Below are 16,872 nucleotides of genomic sequence, written 5' to 3' on the forward strand. Positions count from 1 at the left end.
ACTGCTGCAAAGCTCCAACAAGTTGCTTCTGCGACTGTTACAAATCTCCAAGTAGTTGAAACTCTACAAGGCTATTACTCTGAGACCTTCCTCCACAGACAGTTCATGTTCAGAGCTGTAGTTCTACAACATCATCGATTGTAAGTCAGTCAATGCGGTAATTTATTGCTCCCCTCTGAATTGTGAAATGGCGTAATATGTATGGATTATCGCAAAAGCCTGAGTGCCACATGTCCTAGGCAGACAACAGAGTTACAGCCCTTTATTTTCTTTGAAATGAGTTGATGAGTACAGGCTGCCCACCTGGGCTTCTGTTCCCTTCCTTAATAATGTAGTTCACATCAGTTCAGAACAAAAGGAAAAACTCAGATAATAGAGTCTGCAAGGACAAAAAAATCCTGCAGACCCAGGCAGTGGATTGTTCCACAATGTCAATATCATGTCATCCTTTGTACTGCTGACACTAGACCTTGTATGGAAATGTTCGGAAAGAACAACAGAGGTGGACAAGACTGGAGAGGGAGAATTATTTTTTGCAGCAGAAAGAACACAACATTGAGAAATAGAGCTTTATGGGATTTCATCAGAAGCCTTATAGGGGTTGTCAGGTCCAGGACACAAATTTTTGTATTTAGCTTTCCTGCGTGTTAGATTTATCTTACTGTTTTTCTTACTTGATACATCCGGCATTTGGAAAGTTAAGGTAAGGTGTTTTAGTGAATTGGCAACTTTTTGGGACAAAAGTAAATATTTTTTCACACTTCAAGACTTACTGGTGATGGTTTAGGCAAAACTGGGCAGAACATGCACAAGACAAACATTAAAGGGTGGGGTGGGGGGTCATAGGTGGTAAAAAATGTGTAAAGGTGGTGCAAAAAAAAGCTGCAAAATAACAAGGAACAGTCAAGCCAAAAAGTCCTTACCTTGTTACATCATCACTTAGCAGGAGCAGACAGCACATCAGATTGTCTCCATCTCACGAAAATAGCCATTGATTTTGCAAAGTAATACCGTAGATCATAAGCCTTGAGGCTGCATTCACACGTCACGTTTGAATTGCACTTACAATGCACTAACATTACATTAACATTGCGTTTACACTAAATGCCAAGTGTGGAAGCAGTCTGAGGAACAAAATTTGTGCATTGAATGCAGAATACCCTTTTTAGTGTGGCATGGTATAATAATAATAAATAATAATAATAATTCTTTATTTATACAGCACACACAGATTACGCAGCGCTGCACAAAGCATGTCAAACTGGTCCCTGTCCCCATGGGGCTCACAATCTAACAGTATGTTTTTGGAGTGTGGGAGGAAACCGGAGTACCAGGAGGAAACCCACGCAAACACAGAGAGAACATACGAACTCTTTGCAGATGTTGACCTGGGTGGGATTTGAACCCAGGACCCGAGCGCTGCAAGGCAGAAGTGCTACCCACTCAGCCACCATGTCGCCCTATGGTATAGAAATGTGTGACGTTTCGGCAAAAATGTATTTTTTTTAAACACAAATGCCACTGGATGAAATGAAGATTATACTGAAGATTATGTAGGCTTTCAGCGGGTAATACTTCTACAAGAGCACAATCCGTAATTAATCCTTAACTGTGACTTCAGGGTGTAAATTATCACATCGCTGCAAGCCCTGTCCCCCATGTGTGGCGGCATGCCTCTGCGCCCTGTTCTCCTTGTGCGGCAGCACGCCTCGGTGTCCCGTTCCCCTTGCGCGGCAGCACGCCTCCGCACCCTGTTCCCCTTGCGCGGCAGCGCGCCTCCATGTCCTGTCCCCCTTGCACGACATCACACCTCCAGTCCCCCTTGCACGGCAGCACGCCTGCATGTCCTGTCCCCATTGCACGGCAGCACGCCTCCATGTCCTGTCCCCATTGCACGGCAGCACGCCTCCATGTCCTGTCCCCATTGCACGGCGGCACGCCTCCATGTCCTGTCCCCATTGCACGGCGGCACGCCTCCATGTCCTGTCCCCATTGCACGGCGGCACGCCTCCATGTCCTGTCCCCATTGCACGGCGGCACGCCTCCATGTCCTGTCCCCATTGCACGGCGGCGCGCCCTGTCCCCCTTACACGCCGGCAAGTCACTGCGCCCTGTCCCCCTTGCGTGGTGGCACACCTCTGCGCCCTGTCCCCCTTGCACGGTGATACGCCTCCATCTCCTGCACCCCTTGCATGGCAGCATGTGTTTGTCACCTGTCCCCATTGCATGGCGGCACGCCTCCTTTCCCTGTCCCCCATGCACGGCAGCACGCATATGTCCCATGACATTCCTGTGTGCATTATTCCCTTCCATTCAAGGGAATAGAAGTAGAGTTACCTTTCTCCGTTACAGGCTTTATACAGAACCTATATCTTTAAACTCCATTGTATGGGTTCTGGTCCAGAAAGGCAGAACTTACTGATGATGATTAAAGTCTTCCTTTAATCTTCTGCAAATGGGATCTCCATGGAAGTGGACTATTATTACAACCTCCCGGTGGCCATCTGTACTGGCTCCCCGTGATCCCTGTGCTTGTCCATGTTAATCACATCTCTCTGTATCCAGCCCCTATGACATATGTTATGCATCAGACATACCACAGCATTGTCTATAACAATTTACTTTAAAAATAAAAAGCACAAAATAAAACTTTGCCGGCAGCGATCCAATGACTCGCCATCTATTAGTCGGAAGCCTGTGTGATATCTCCTGCTTATCCCGCAGCCTTCTTAGGCCAATGCTCGGCATTATCGCTGGTAACACATATGCCAATTTCTATGGAAACCAATTATCATTTTATTCTCCGTATAGGATTTTCAGTGTTGTGCTAATGAAGCATTTATGTTCATTAGTCTTCTGTGTACGCTCTTCACTCTCTTGTAGGAGGCTGTGCACATTAGGCTGCTTTATGGCACGAGTTAACCTCTTCCTTTCAACGTAAGATTTTGGGGGTTGTACCAGGTTGGACGGTTATCCCCCATCAATAGCTGATCGTTGAGGGTCTGTGTTCTGGGTCCCCTACCAAGCATCAGAATGGGTGTAATGTTCTTACTAATTGATGGAGCAGCAGGTCCGGCATGTGTCCTGCTGCTTCATTCAATGCTATTGGAGCGTTAAAATTGCTGAGCACAGCGCTGGGTATCTCCAATGGCCTTCTCGGTCTACAAGAGTGCCGGAGATACCCAACTAGTGTTTCTGCCTCATCGTATTGAAAAAGAGTGGTAACACGCATCCTCAACCTGATGCTCCATCAATTAGTGAAAAGGAGACCCCCATTCTGGTGGTCGGTGGTCCAGCCCATAAATCAATTAGTGGTGGTTAGCAGGGTCCATTCATTTAAATGAGAGTCAAGCTGCAGTTACTTAGTTCAGCCACTGCAAATAAGACGGCACTGTCTGCTTTCTATTCCATTCTCGGTTTAACAGACGCTCAGAACATCTGATCTGTGTGTGTGTGTGTGTGTGTGTGTGTGTGTCGGGGGGGGTTTGCTGGATGTTAGACACCCACAAAATCTTATACTTCATCACATATGATATTAATAATTTTAGCCCAGTAAGCCCCTTTAAGCACCGAATAACCAGAGTCCTCCGCATCTTGGTAGCATATCTCTATGTATTCCTAAATCTGCTATAATGTTAGGTATGAGATTTTCATTAAAACTTTCTGTTATTCCTCCTGGAAAAACATAGATAATTTAACAAAATATTTATGATTTTCTTTTGTATATGGAGGAGTATACTTGTCCAAAATACGTAGGTCCAAAGCATTCATGCATACGTTTCCCGGAGGAATAACAGAGCAGTGATACCCTATGCACTTGCTACGATGTTATTATTTAATGTGGGATAGAAGTTTTGCTTAAAACAGTCCAAATTATTAGTGGAAAGTAAACATTGTATCTCTGTTGCGGCTCCTCCTGGGCTGTGGTCTGTGTGAGGTGGTTACAGATGATGTAATTCGGGCAGTGATCACACAGTGCGCTCAGGGGCTGCTTTTTCAATATCTCATGGGATGCACTTGTATTAAGTTAAAGGTTCACTTGCTCGCGGCTGGGTCCAGTTGCTTTCAAAAACAACCTATTAGTGTAATTGGCTTTTTCGATACAAGTAGCGTTTAAGTAGCTATTTGTATGAATTTATGTTCCGACTCAAGTTTTCTGCATTGTGTTTCAGGGCAGAGAAGTGATATTATGATAGTGCGGAGAGTGTTCTGGCTATAGGGGGGCGTCCTTCTGTTATACAAGTGGTGAGCAATAGATTTCATGGGTAATATGTAATTATGGATTAACATTCAACAATAAGGAAATAGTAGCGACAGCGTTTCTAATCTAGGATTCCTTTATAAACTATGTAACAATTCCATTTGTGTGAGAAGTCCAGAAGGTCCAGTGTTGAACTGGGGTTCATTATGCCCAGACATAATCCTGGGGGCCTGTTAACCATTAGCCTCCCAATCATCCCAGATTGTGCGGGACACTTCTTCATTTTTGGGTCTGTCCCATTGCTCTGGAAAGCAGGAGTTTAGTCTTTAAAGAGAACGTGTCACTCATAAATTGGACAAAAGTAAGCAGCTCCTACTGCTTAAACAAACGCTGCAGTGTTAGAGTGATAGCGTTACAAGAGGTTTCCGGTCGCGCTGTCTAACACTGCGGCGGAGAACAATGTAAACGTCGGACTGCTTGCAAAGCCCTCCCATGTATTCATGAGGGGGCTCTGCCTCTTCCTTGGACCGCCTCGCTCGCTCCATAGGCCGCCGGTGACTGCTGCATGTCATGCGGCAGTCACCGCCTCAACCCTGCCCCCTCATGAATACATCGAACCGCTTGGCGAGTGGTCCAGCGTTTACATTTTACTCCGCCGCAGCGTTACTGGAGGTTTCCAGTAACGCTATAACTCTAACACTGCGGCGTTTGTTTAAACACTAGCAATAGTGCCCAATTTAGGGGTGACAGGTCCTCTTTAAGCATGTTCCAGAAACAGATAAAGCTGATTGCAATTGTGATGCAGGGGGCTGTAAGCTTCCCTTTCCACCATTCACTTGACAGGATATGATGAGGTCATTGTGTCGGATGGCTAACAGTGATAAGGTCCTGTATTCGAGGTGTGGGAGATTACATTATGTTAGGTGTCTGTGTGCACCTGGAACCCCAATAACTAGACAAAGATGGTTGTCTAGTTCCCAACAGGGAACAGTCCGGGGAAACAGGAAACCATTGGGGGTCATTTACTAAAGGCCCGATTCGCGTTTTCCCGACGTGTTACCCGAATATTTCCGATTGGCGCACGCGATCGGATTGTGCCGCATCGGCACTGGCGTGCACGCAACGGAAATGGGGGGGGGGGGGGCTGGGGGCGTGGCCGAACAAAAACCTGATGGATTCGGAAAAACCGCCGCATTTAAAAAAAAATGTTGCGGGGCTCGCGCTTACCTTCACCAGGAATAGGCCGGTGTACTTCAGTGCGTTCCGGAGAACTTCAGCACTGCAGCGCCACCTGGTGGAAGTTGGAGGAACTGCCTTAGTGAATCCCGGCCGGACCCGAATCCACCGCAGAGAACGCGCCGCTGGATCGCGAATGGACCGGGTAAGTAAATCTGCCCCATTGTATAGAACAGTCTTGCTGATTTTGTGGTGTGTTCTTGGCCCACGAGTATATAACGCTTTACCTGACCTTGGCTTGTTCCTGACCATTCTAATGGGTTGCACGGTCATCTCATTACCCATCTAACCCAGGTGTCACCTATATTGGGACTACCATATATACTTGATATATACTTGAGTATAACTTGACCCAAATATAAGCCGAAGACACCAATTTTACCCCTCCCCCCCCAAAAAAAACAAACGGGAAAACCTCAATTATAAGCCTAGGGTGGGAAATGGATTGGTCACAGTCTCCACCCAGTATATATAGTTTGAAAAACTTGGCTTATACTCCAGTATAACATGGAAGTCTTGATCCCTGTACAGGGGTTAAAGATTTAATACAGATGTGGCGATTGGGATTATCCCAAAGTATACCAGTAAGGTGGATTAGTAAATTCCCATATGGCTGTGCATTACAGATTACATTCTCTATGATATTCCTTATTTTTTGAACTACAAGAGACACTTTTAAGAAAGAAAAAAATGTAAGTGCCTATATTTTGTAGTACGAAAGACAGGAGGACCCAGTATTGCCACATGGATCCCATCACAGCCTTTATCTAGTTATTTCATACATTAATCATTGTAAAATCATCTATTTTTTATCATGTAAATGAGGCTGGTCACATGGTCAGATGCAGTGATGTCACCCCTGTTCCCCCTCCCCTCTCCTCCCCCTGCTCATGTCTGTGTGTAATGTATAGTAAAGCATGGCTAGTGTGTGTGCTGCATCTGCTGACATGCTGCATCCTCCTAATATACAGGTGAGAGACACAGACATCAGCTACACATGAATCTGACATGTTCTGCTGTAACATGGCTGCAGCCTGGAGCTACTGTATCTCTCCTATACACACACACACACATGTACACACAGGCTGCAGGGGGCGTGGCCACCAGAAAGCACATGGAGCAGCCATTACATGGAGCAGCTGTCAGTCAAGCACTGGGGGTGTGGCTGTGCCTCCCACTCATGAATAAGCTGGACAGCTTGAATATGCTAATGACTCATTGGACATTTCTCAGGTCATTTGCATACAGCTTTAGGACCTCATTGCTTAGGTTTACAGGCATGTAGAGAGACAATTAAGGGATATAGGCAAAGCTCTCTAATGGCAGTTTATGAAAATATATTTAGTTTAGGGGGGTTATTTTGCATGACGGGTTCTCTTTAAGTGTTTCACCCTAAGGCCACATTCACACAGCCGTAGGTGGATGTATGGCCGCAAGCTTGCAGCCGTACATACATCCTCCATAGACCGGCAATGGCTACACAGGGAAAAGATGGGACATGTCCTATCTTTCCCTGTGTTACGGGCTGTGTTCTGTGGATCACAATAGCAAGGAGAGGGGTCACCCCTCCTTCTCTCCATCACGGCTGACGTATGCCCTGACAAATGGATGGATGTATGTGAGCAAATGGATGGATGTAGCAGAGCTGTATGTGAGCAAATGGATGGATGTAGCAGAGCTGTATGTGAGCAAATGGATGGATGTAGCAGAGCTGTATGTGAGCAAATGGATGGATGTAGCAGAGCTGTATGTGAGCAAATGGATGGATGTAGCAGAGCTGTAAGTGAGCAAATGGATGGATGTAGCAGAGCTGTAAATGAGCAAATGGATGGATGTAGCAGAGCTGTAAGTGAGCAAATGGATGGATGTAGCAGAGCTGTAAGTGAGCAAATGGATGGATGTAGCAGAGCTGTATGTGAGCAAATGGATGGATGTAGCAGAGCTGTATGTGAGCAAATGGATGGATGTAGCAGAGCTGTATGTGAGCAAATGGATGGATGTAGCAGAGCTGTATGTGAGCAAATGGATGGATGTAGCAGTGCTGTATGTGAGCAAATGGATGGATGTAGCAGTGCTGTATGTGAGCAAATGGATGGATGTAGCAGAGCTGTATGTGAGCAAATGGATGGATGTAGCAGTGCTGTATGTGAGCGAATGGATGGATGTAGCAGAGCTGTATGTGAGCGAATGGATGGAGCTGTGTGTGCTGTGCTTTTGTGTAACCAACAGGGAATTTTTAATTAGTCCTTTTTCTGTTTTTTCGCTGACTAAATCAGCAAATTATAGTAAGGAGCGTCTTATAATCAGAATAATACAGTAAACTAATCTAATTAACTACTGGGGAAAAAAAATAAAAATACACATACCAGGCCTCGGCTTCAACCAGCCTCCAGTTCTTTCACGTCTCCTCCAGCATCGGTTATGATGAATCTATTGTTCTTTTTTGTCTAACAATTTCCCTTATTTTTCCCCTTTCTGAAGGAAAAGAATTACTAACCCAATTCTGACCCTATGAGGGCAAATAGCCCTGCGGGCCCAATTAATCTCTCCTCGTCCCCTCTCTCTTGTCTTCCCTAAGAAGGAGATTTTGGAGCATTAATTAATGCAATGTTCCCCGTTGGCCTTGGTCTGAGGATGTGCAGCGACAGCGTCAAGAGGTTCGGAGAAACTGGGACACGGTGCAGGGACGAGGCTGCGAGGCAGAGAGGACGACAGGGAAGAATAATCATTACACTACTAAACGTAATGTTAGCTCCAAGGGGATAAAAAAGAAGTCCCAGTCCCTCCATGTGACAGGTCTACGACGAGCGTCCTGGATAGACTCATGAGGACTTGTTGTTGTTGGACTGATTGTGGAGAGGGTTGGGGGTCCTGTGGCTACTGCTATATTACACAATGGGGCTTATTTACTAAGGGTCCGCGGGTGGCACTTTTGTCGGCTTTTCCTAAGTTTTGGGGATTGGCGCTGCTGTGATATTAAACTGGGGATTGTGTTGCACGCGATCAGATTTTGGCGCTTCGGCGTTGGCTTTCATGCGACAGAAATCGGGGGGCAGGCAGTCAGACAATCCGACTGATTTGGACTGAATGTGGGATTTAACTTGCAAATTGTGTCGCAAGCCAAGCACTTACATGCACCAGGAAGAAGAAGGTGAACTCTGGCGGACCTGAGTGGGGAAGCGACACAAGCAGGATATCGGGTGCACGATCTTAGTGAATCGCTGCACAGTGCATTTCGATGGGACAATGCACTTCCGGGGATCGCGGCAGGACGGGTAAGTAAATGTGGCCCAATGTGTTGTCCTTACTGTACATACAGGGAGCTCTGTAGGTCAGGGAATATGGCTCAGATGCTAGAGATCACAGGTTATGGGGAAAATGTTTAATTCTTAAAGGCTGGACTTATGGACTTGCGTCTTTTTTCCAGCCTTACATACTATGATATTAGTCTACCTTGACCAGGGTATAAGGATACACGACTATAACACCAGTAAAAAGTTGTGCATAGGTATAGGACTCCTAGGAGAGATAGTGGGAGTCCCAATTACTCTACTCACACAGGGTCATTGATATCAGGAGTAGTGACTACCTCGCCGCTACCACATACATACAAATTAAGTCATAGAAAATGACTTCACTGCTAACGACGATCGGGACTCTCTCTGCCAATGATGCTCTGCGCGGTCGGAGCTCTATGGGACTCACCCTGACAACGACACTGCGTGTGGGTAGGGCTCTCCCTGCCAATGATGCTGCCTGTGGGCGGAGCTCTATGGGACTCACCCTGACAACGATACTGCGTGTGGGCAGGGCTCTTCAGGACTCTCCCTGCCAATGATGCTGCCTGAGGGCGGAGCTCTATGGGGCTCACCCTGACAACGACACTGCGTGTGGGCAGGGCTCTTCAGGACTCTCCCTGCCAATGATGCTGCCTGTGGGCGGAGCTCTATGAGACTCACCCTGACAACGACACTGCGTGTGGGCAGGGCTCTTCAGGACTCTCCCTGCCAATGATGCTCTGCGTGGGCAGGGCACTTCAGGACTCACAGACGATGAAGTAAAGTCTTGTCAGGATTTACATTTAAAACTCTCTATCAATTCCTATCAACCTATACTGTATATAACAAAGCTCAGTTTTATTTCCTCTACCATATCATTCTCTCAAAACGGACAGCTAAAATTAACCCACAGATTCACTTCAAGAACACAAAGAAAACCAAATCTTCTATATCCAAGTTTCTATATAACCTGTTATTACCCCCTCCCCCTAGGAATGTGACTACTTTCCTTGCCTATAGATTCTACAGTGAAGATAAAAAGTTCACCCTACAGATTTTGGTGCCGAATAATAAAAAGTTGATTGCTGGCTTTCTCATAGAAAAAAAAAATCTGATGAAGCAGCGAGATATAATCCTTTTTTTTTTTTTTTTATAAATTGATTTCTTTTTGTCCTTGAAGGATGGTGGCCACAGGCGGGATAAAGAATTTCTTCACGGAAGAAATATATAAATCACATCCATTGAGACCTGTCATTGTATAGACGGGAAACTAAATAATAGGCACTCGACTTCCAAAAATACATTCTGTTTCCACGGATTATACAAAAGATTGGATTTTCAATGTTATTTTGATATGGCAGATTATTATGGGTGCTCAGCAACGTTCCCCGCAGGACCTTGTACTGATTATCCTCTTCTTTTTGTACATGTCCACCATCTCTATATAAAATAATCATGATATTGGATGAGAGAGAAGTTAATGAAAGAAAAATGCCTCTTTCTCTTCCTTACAGGCTCTTTTCCTCCTCCTCCTCTGGACTCAACTCTACCGAATCTGTCTTGCTACAGAGCTTATCCACAAGACCATAATGGGGGTCTTTCTATGGTGTGGGGTGCTCCTCACTCCTCTTCCTGGCTGTGTGTTAAAGTTATTATTTATATAGCACACACAGATCCAACAGAGCTTGCCAAATCAGTCCTTGTCCCCATGGGGCTCACAATCTAAGCCACCTACCAGTATGTTTTATAGGAAACCGGAGAACTCGGAGGAAACCCACGCAAACACGGAGAGAATATACAAACTCTTTGCAGATGTTGACCTGGATGAGACTTGAACCCAGGCCTGCAAGGCTGTAGTGCTAACCACTGAGCCACTGTGCTGCCCCAGTTCCGGCCCAGGGAGCACATGGCTGCCTGAATGAGGCCTTAAAGAATAAACCAGGGTGTTTTATAATTGTGTACTTAAGCTGCCATCATATGCTATGTTTAGAATGGAGGAGACTAGTTGCCATGATGTCTCCCATACACTGCATAGAGAACATTAAGGATTAGGCTTCCATTCCCACAATGCGCTTGAATAGCATATAGGCCTAAACATTTGTAATAAGGAAAGAGCACCAGGTGCCCGGTTAAACAATGCCAAAAACTTGGTCCTTGTTCCCAATTGCAAGCGTTAGGTCTAAACATATAGGCAAACACAAACGTCATCCCGAAGCGCTTAAAGCTGTTGAGTCTAAGTGGTGATTAAATGGAACAACTACAAATAATAATACAACTTTAAATAATGTTGTCCTGTTCCTGATCTAAGAATTTAGGCCAGGCGTGAACAACACATTTTATCCTACTGCTTAACTGTAGGGGGCTGCACAATTACACAGCCCCCTAGATGCATCAACAACCACAGAACAACACAAAATGCCAACCCATAAATTATAAACCACAGTACAGCAAATAATACCAGTTGAGAAACCAATAACTGCATTCAGAGAAGATAAAAAAAGTGGAAACCCCAGAGCAGACAATGATAATAATGGAGAGACCCCAGAGCAGACAAATATAATAAAACCTCTACTTCCTTGGCTCCCGTTCTCCACCCTGCAGTACAACTGACACATACTTATTACTCCTGGGTCTTCTCTTTACAGGGTAAGAACACTGGCACATTCAACCAGTATCAGAACACAGAGCAGAGGAGTAAGAAAAGGACCCAGGAGCAGAGAGGACTTCTCACCTTTACTCATTGCTACCCAGACTTCTGCCATCAGTTCTGAAAGCGCTCATTGGACTCATTTGACTGTCAGCAGGGTGCCGGCCACAACTCAGGCCACATGTAGACTGTGCACCCCTGATCTAGGTTTTTAAATTAGATGAAAGTGGCTGCACTTTATGTACATGCTCAGTAGTGAAGCTACAGATCAGAGGACTCCATAACCTTGGCTTGAATTGTCCTTAATCGCAGCGTGTGAACGGTGCCTAGCCCTCCACGTTCTGTGGGTATGGGAGACTTCATAGGAGCTAGTCTCCATCCTCCAACTCTCAGACAACAGCGAAATAAAGATAGAGTTTGCCGAAGAAAAAATATAATATATAGATCATATATTGCACAATAATTGTGTTACTTCTCATGGATTACCATATATACTTGTATAAGCTGAGTTTTTCAGCACAAAAATTTGTGTTCAAAAACCCATAACTCGGCTCATCCTCGAGTCAAGAAACAAAATGAAGTCAAAACTCACCTTTCCGACGTCACCTGTATGTCCTATGCTTGTTTCGATGCTCTGGTGCCGGCGGCTTACAAACTATGATGTCGGCAAGTAGCGGCCGAGCGCAAAGACCTGAAGGGGAGCGGAACGTTCCGAAGAGGAGCTGAAGAATCCGAAGAGGGGCTGGGCAGGCTATATACTACAGGGGCTGGCAGACTACATACTACAGGGGGCTGAATGGTTATATACTGGGAGGCATCAGCGGAGCATCGGAAACAGAAGAGGACCTACAGGGGACGTCGGAAAGGTGAGTACAGTGTTATTTTTTTTTTTCCTACTACGGGGGCTGGGCAGGCTGGCTGTATACTACAGGGGCTCACAGACTATATACTACAGGGGGTTGGCTATTTCCTGGGAGGCTGTGACCAATGCATCTCCTGCCCTCGGCTTATAGTCAATAGGTTTTCACAGTTTTTTGTGTTGAAATTAAGGGTCTCGGCTCATACTCGGGTCGGCTTATAATCGAGTATATACAGGTACATGTACATAGTGTTGTAGGAATAACAAATCCCCTTAAAGAATATGCCACGTCAACTGCATTTTCCACAAATCCACTGACTGCAAACTGGGTCGTGAATCCTGCTAAAGACTCAATCAGGCCTTGGTGGTCTCCGCTGCTGCCTTCAAAGACCCTCTTGTGTTGCTCAGTAGAAGCAAATCTGCATTTCTGGATGGGATAGATAACAATATGGACCGGCCCAGTTCTTATGTAAGAAAACCAGGCGTAGAAAATGTGTTCAGAGGAGATAAACCTTGTAACAATTATTAACACAGCTGCTCGTTGCGAGTTTAGTGTTCTTAGCGGCGTCTCTCTCGCGACAGAAGAAGTGCTCCAGATAAGGGAGTGCTGTGGAAACGCACGAGTGTTGTGACTTGCATCCGCCGCCGATAATGGCACATCGCACTCCGCACGCGCCGCTAATATCTTTTTAATTGCGGAGATAAAAGTCGCTGCTTTCTAACACCTGCGTGACAGGTGATGAATCGTCTTCTGCCTGCACCGCGCACACAACGCATACTTCAAAGCGAAGATTATAGATGCCTCATTGTGAGTGTAATGGATTTTTATGCAAAAAAAAATAATAAAAAATCTGATTTTTGGACGGATGTTTGGTGATAATGGAGCACCGTGTCAGCAAGACCATTTATCTTCAAAGCCGGAGCCATAAAGTCTATGGAAATACTTGACCTACTACGTAAGGCGCTGCCTCCCATCTCTGCTTTTTGATCCGTCATTAAGGTCCTGAACTTTTCGTAAGGTTGTGACCTGGGAACTCTCGTGATGAAAAGGTGTCACGCTTTTAGGATTGATACCTCTAAGACTTTACAAACTCCTTTCGTCTTGAGAACTGGCCAACACCGATGCCATCGGGTTAGAAGAAAAGTTCCACAGAGGGGCTAAGGTCCTGTTCACACAATGCGTTCAGGGGGATATTGCACACAGCAATGTCACAGTAATAGAGGATAGGGGACATAGTGACATCGCTGCGTACGTTATCCCTTCTGTACTGTGATGTCACTGTATGTGTTATCCCCCTGTACTGTGACATCATGTGCACATAATGGTCGTCTCTGTGCTGTGACGTTGCTGTGGGTGTTATCCCTTTTATTGTGAGGTCACAGTACAGGGACAGCCATGATATGTACATGTGTACATGAAGTCAACACATATGGGCATAAGGCACACAGCAACGTCACAGCACAGACGATCGTTATGTGCACATGATGTCACAGTGCAGGGGTAATACACGCAGCGATGACATCACAGTGTGACGTCACAGTGCAGGGGCGATACACGCAGCGATGTCACAGTGCAGGGGCGATACACGCAGCGATGTCACAGTGCAGGGGCGATACACGCAGCGATGTCACAGTGCAGGGGTAACGCACGCAGCGATGTCACAGTGCAGGGGTATAACGCACGCAGCGATGTCACAGTACAGAGGGATAACGCACGCAGCGATGTCACAGTACAGAGGGATAACGCACGCAGCGATGTCACAGTACAGAGGGATAACGCACGCAGCGATGTCACAGTACAGAGGGATAACGCACGCAGCGATGTCACAGTACAGAGGGATAACGCACGCAGCGATGTCACAGTACAGAGGGATAACGCACGCAGCGATGTCACAGTACAGAGGGATAACGCACGCAGCGATGTCACAGTACAGAGGGATAACGCACGCAGCGATGTCACAGTACAGAGGGATAACGCACGCAGCGATGTCACAGTACAGAGGGATAACGCACGCAGCGATGTCACAGTACAGAGGGATAACGCACGCAGCGATGTCACAGTACAGAGGGATAACGCACGCAGCGATGTCACAGTACAGAGGGATAACGCACGCAGCGATGTCACAGTACAGAGGGATAACGCACGCAGCGATGTCACAGTACAGAGGGATAACGCACGCAGCGATGTCACAGTACAGAGGGATAACGCACGCAGCGATGTCACAGTACAGAGGGATAACGCACGCAGCGATGTCACAGTACAGAGGGATAACGCACGCAGCGATGTCACAGTACAGAGGGATAACGCACGCAGCGATGTCACAGTACAGAGGGATAACGCACGCAGCGATGTCACAGTACAGAGGGATAACGCACGCAGCGATGTCACAGTACAGAGGGATAACGCACGCAGCGATGTCACAGTACAGAGGGATAACGCACGCAGCGATGTCACAGTACAGAGGGATAACGCACGCAGCGATGTCACAGTACAGAGGGATAACGCACGCAGCGATGTCACAGTACAGAGGGATAACGCACGCAGCGATGTCACAGTACAGAGGGATAACGCACGCAGCGATGTCACAGTACAGAGGGATAACGCACGCAGCGATGTCACAGTACAGAGGGATAACGCACGCAGCGATGTCACAGTACAGAGGGATAACGCACGCAGCGATGTCACAGTACAGAGGGATAACGCACGCAGCGATGTCACAGTACAGAGGGATAACGCACGCAGCGATGTCACAGTACAGAGGGATAACGCACGCAGCGATGTCACAGTACAGAGGGATAACGCACGCAGCGATGTCACAGTACAGAGGGATAACGCACGCAGCGATGTCACAGTACAGAGGGATAACGCACGCAGCGATGTCACAGTACAGAGGGATAACGCACGCAGCGATGTCACAGTACAGAGGGATAACGCACGCAGCGATGTCACAGTACAGAGGGATAACGCACGCAGCGATGTCACAGTACAGAGGGATAACGCACGCAGCGATGTCACAGTACAGAGGGATAACGCACACAGTGATGTCACAGTACAGAGGGATAACGCATGTCGATATTACAGTAGAGAGGGATAACGCACACAGTCATGTCACAGTACAGGGGGTAACTCACAATGTTATAGGGTGGCCATGAGATGTACATACCTGCGTGGATTTTCTGGTGAAAATTCACACGCTGGCCTTTACTATTCATAGTTGAATGTGAAATATGATTTTTCTGAAGGAAAATCTTTGTTGAAAGATGTACAGTGGCTCAGTGGTTAGCATTACAGCCTTGCAGCGCTGGGGTCCTGGGTTCAATTCCCACAGTTAACATCTGCAGAGTTTATATGTTCTCTCCATGTTTGTGTGGGTGTCCTCCGGTTTCCTCCCACACTCCAAAACATACTGGTAGGATGATTAGATTGTGAGCCCCATTGGGGACAGGGACTGATTCGCAAACTCTGTGCAGCGCTGCATAATCTGTGTGCGCTATGTATATAAAGGAATTATTATGTGATTATTAATAGGGTGTGCAGGATTATATTTAATCAAGCCCAATTTTAGATGAAAAGTAACATTTTTCTGAAACAAAATATCTGCACCCAGACAGGGAATACAATGTACATGTGTTACACAACATATAGCAGTGCACTCTGCCTGAGCACTCATCTTCTTCCAAGAATAAATTGAATACTGTCGGTAAGAAATTAATTAATTAAACTTAATTAAATGCACTTTATTAATTCCTCAGAATCCATTAGCAGGATATGGCCATTTCATTATCAGCCAGCACTAAGCACTTACTGATTTTCCATTTGCGCCCGCCCGCGTACGTTTCTCCCACATCAATAATCAGTGAACCTATGAATAAAGCTCACGCATGATTGACAACTGAAGCGTCCAGTAAAATTTAACACAGGGGCGTGAATTATGAGGCTCCACCAATGGTAACGCTGGGAGGCGGAGTGGCGGGTGTTTCTGAGACACGTGTACAGGAAAACTAGGAAGTACTACATAGCGGGTCAGATTATCAGCTGGACAGGTGCGTGTGGGTTCAGGGCTACGGGGCGGTATAAAGTCCAAAATACCCTCGTAATGGCGACATTTTCACCGTTGAGTTTTTTTTTTCCTCCTCCTGTGTTTTTGTGGTGGCTTTTAGCTCCTTGACTGCTGATTGTGACATTTTTGAATGAAAACCTGCATTGTTAGGGCTATTTACCGCCATATTATCCAACTTCTTGCTTTCTTAGATGACCTAGGTACATATTCACACTAATGGCGTCTTTTACCGCTCATACATGTTACGTTTTATATTGTACCCGCATAAACCAGGGCTTTGTGGTGTGGGAATGTGGTCGTGGCATATATTGTCTGCATTTTGTGAAATTTTTACCTCATAAAGTTGTGTTGTATACCATGGTTAGTAATCATACATTGTGAGATACAGCTACTTATAGCAAATATAACTCCCTGTTCACACTTGTGTCTTGGCTTCTGTTCATACGTCAGATACTTAACACATTATTATTCACTCCAAATCAAAAACTGCATCAGAAAACCTGAGGATGATGCCACACATGGCGTTTTGAACCCATTTTGAATCAGTTTTTAAGCAAAAAGCATGCGATTTTCTTAAAAACGGATTCGAA

At 46.0% G+C, this 16,872-nt stretch overlaps 2 protein-coding genes across 5 annotated transcripts in view; one reads left to right on the forward strand and one right to left on the reverse strand.

Annotated features, from left to right (window-relative positions):
- The window catches only part of SSTR2 (somatostatin receptor 2), a 75,099-nt gene extending 59,047 nt beyond the window's left edge, over positions 1-16,052 (reverse strand). The window contains exon 1 of the mRNA XM_072112555.1: positions 16,028-16,052. The gene's annotated coding sequence lies outside the window, so the exon portion shown is untranslated. The remainder of the gene's footprint in view (positions 1-16,027) is intronic.
- A 57-nt stretch (positions 16,053-16,109) lies between these two features.
- SLC39A11 (solute carrier family 39 member 11) overlaps positions 16,110-16,872 on the forward strand; it is a 361,452-nt gene continuing 360,689 nt past the window's right edge. For 3 of the 4 annotated variants that reach the window (XM_072112560.1, XM_072112556.1, XM_072112558.1), the window contains exon 1: positions 16,110-16,265. The gene's annotated coding sequence lies outside the window, so the exon portion shown is untranslated. Of the gene's footprint in view, positions 16,266-16,375; positions 16,483-16,872 lie in introns of those variants that run through there. The other variant, XM_072112557.1, reaches the window with a different exon arrangement.

This window comes from Engystomops pustulosus, chromosome 6, assembly GCF_040894005.1.
Source record: "Engystomops pustulosus chromosome 6, aEngPut4.maternal, whole genome shotgun sequence".
Lineage (NCBI taxonomy): Eukaryota > Metazoa > Chordata > Amphibia > Anura > Leptodactylidae > Engystomops > Engystomops pustulosus.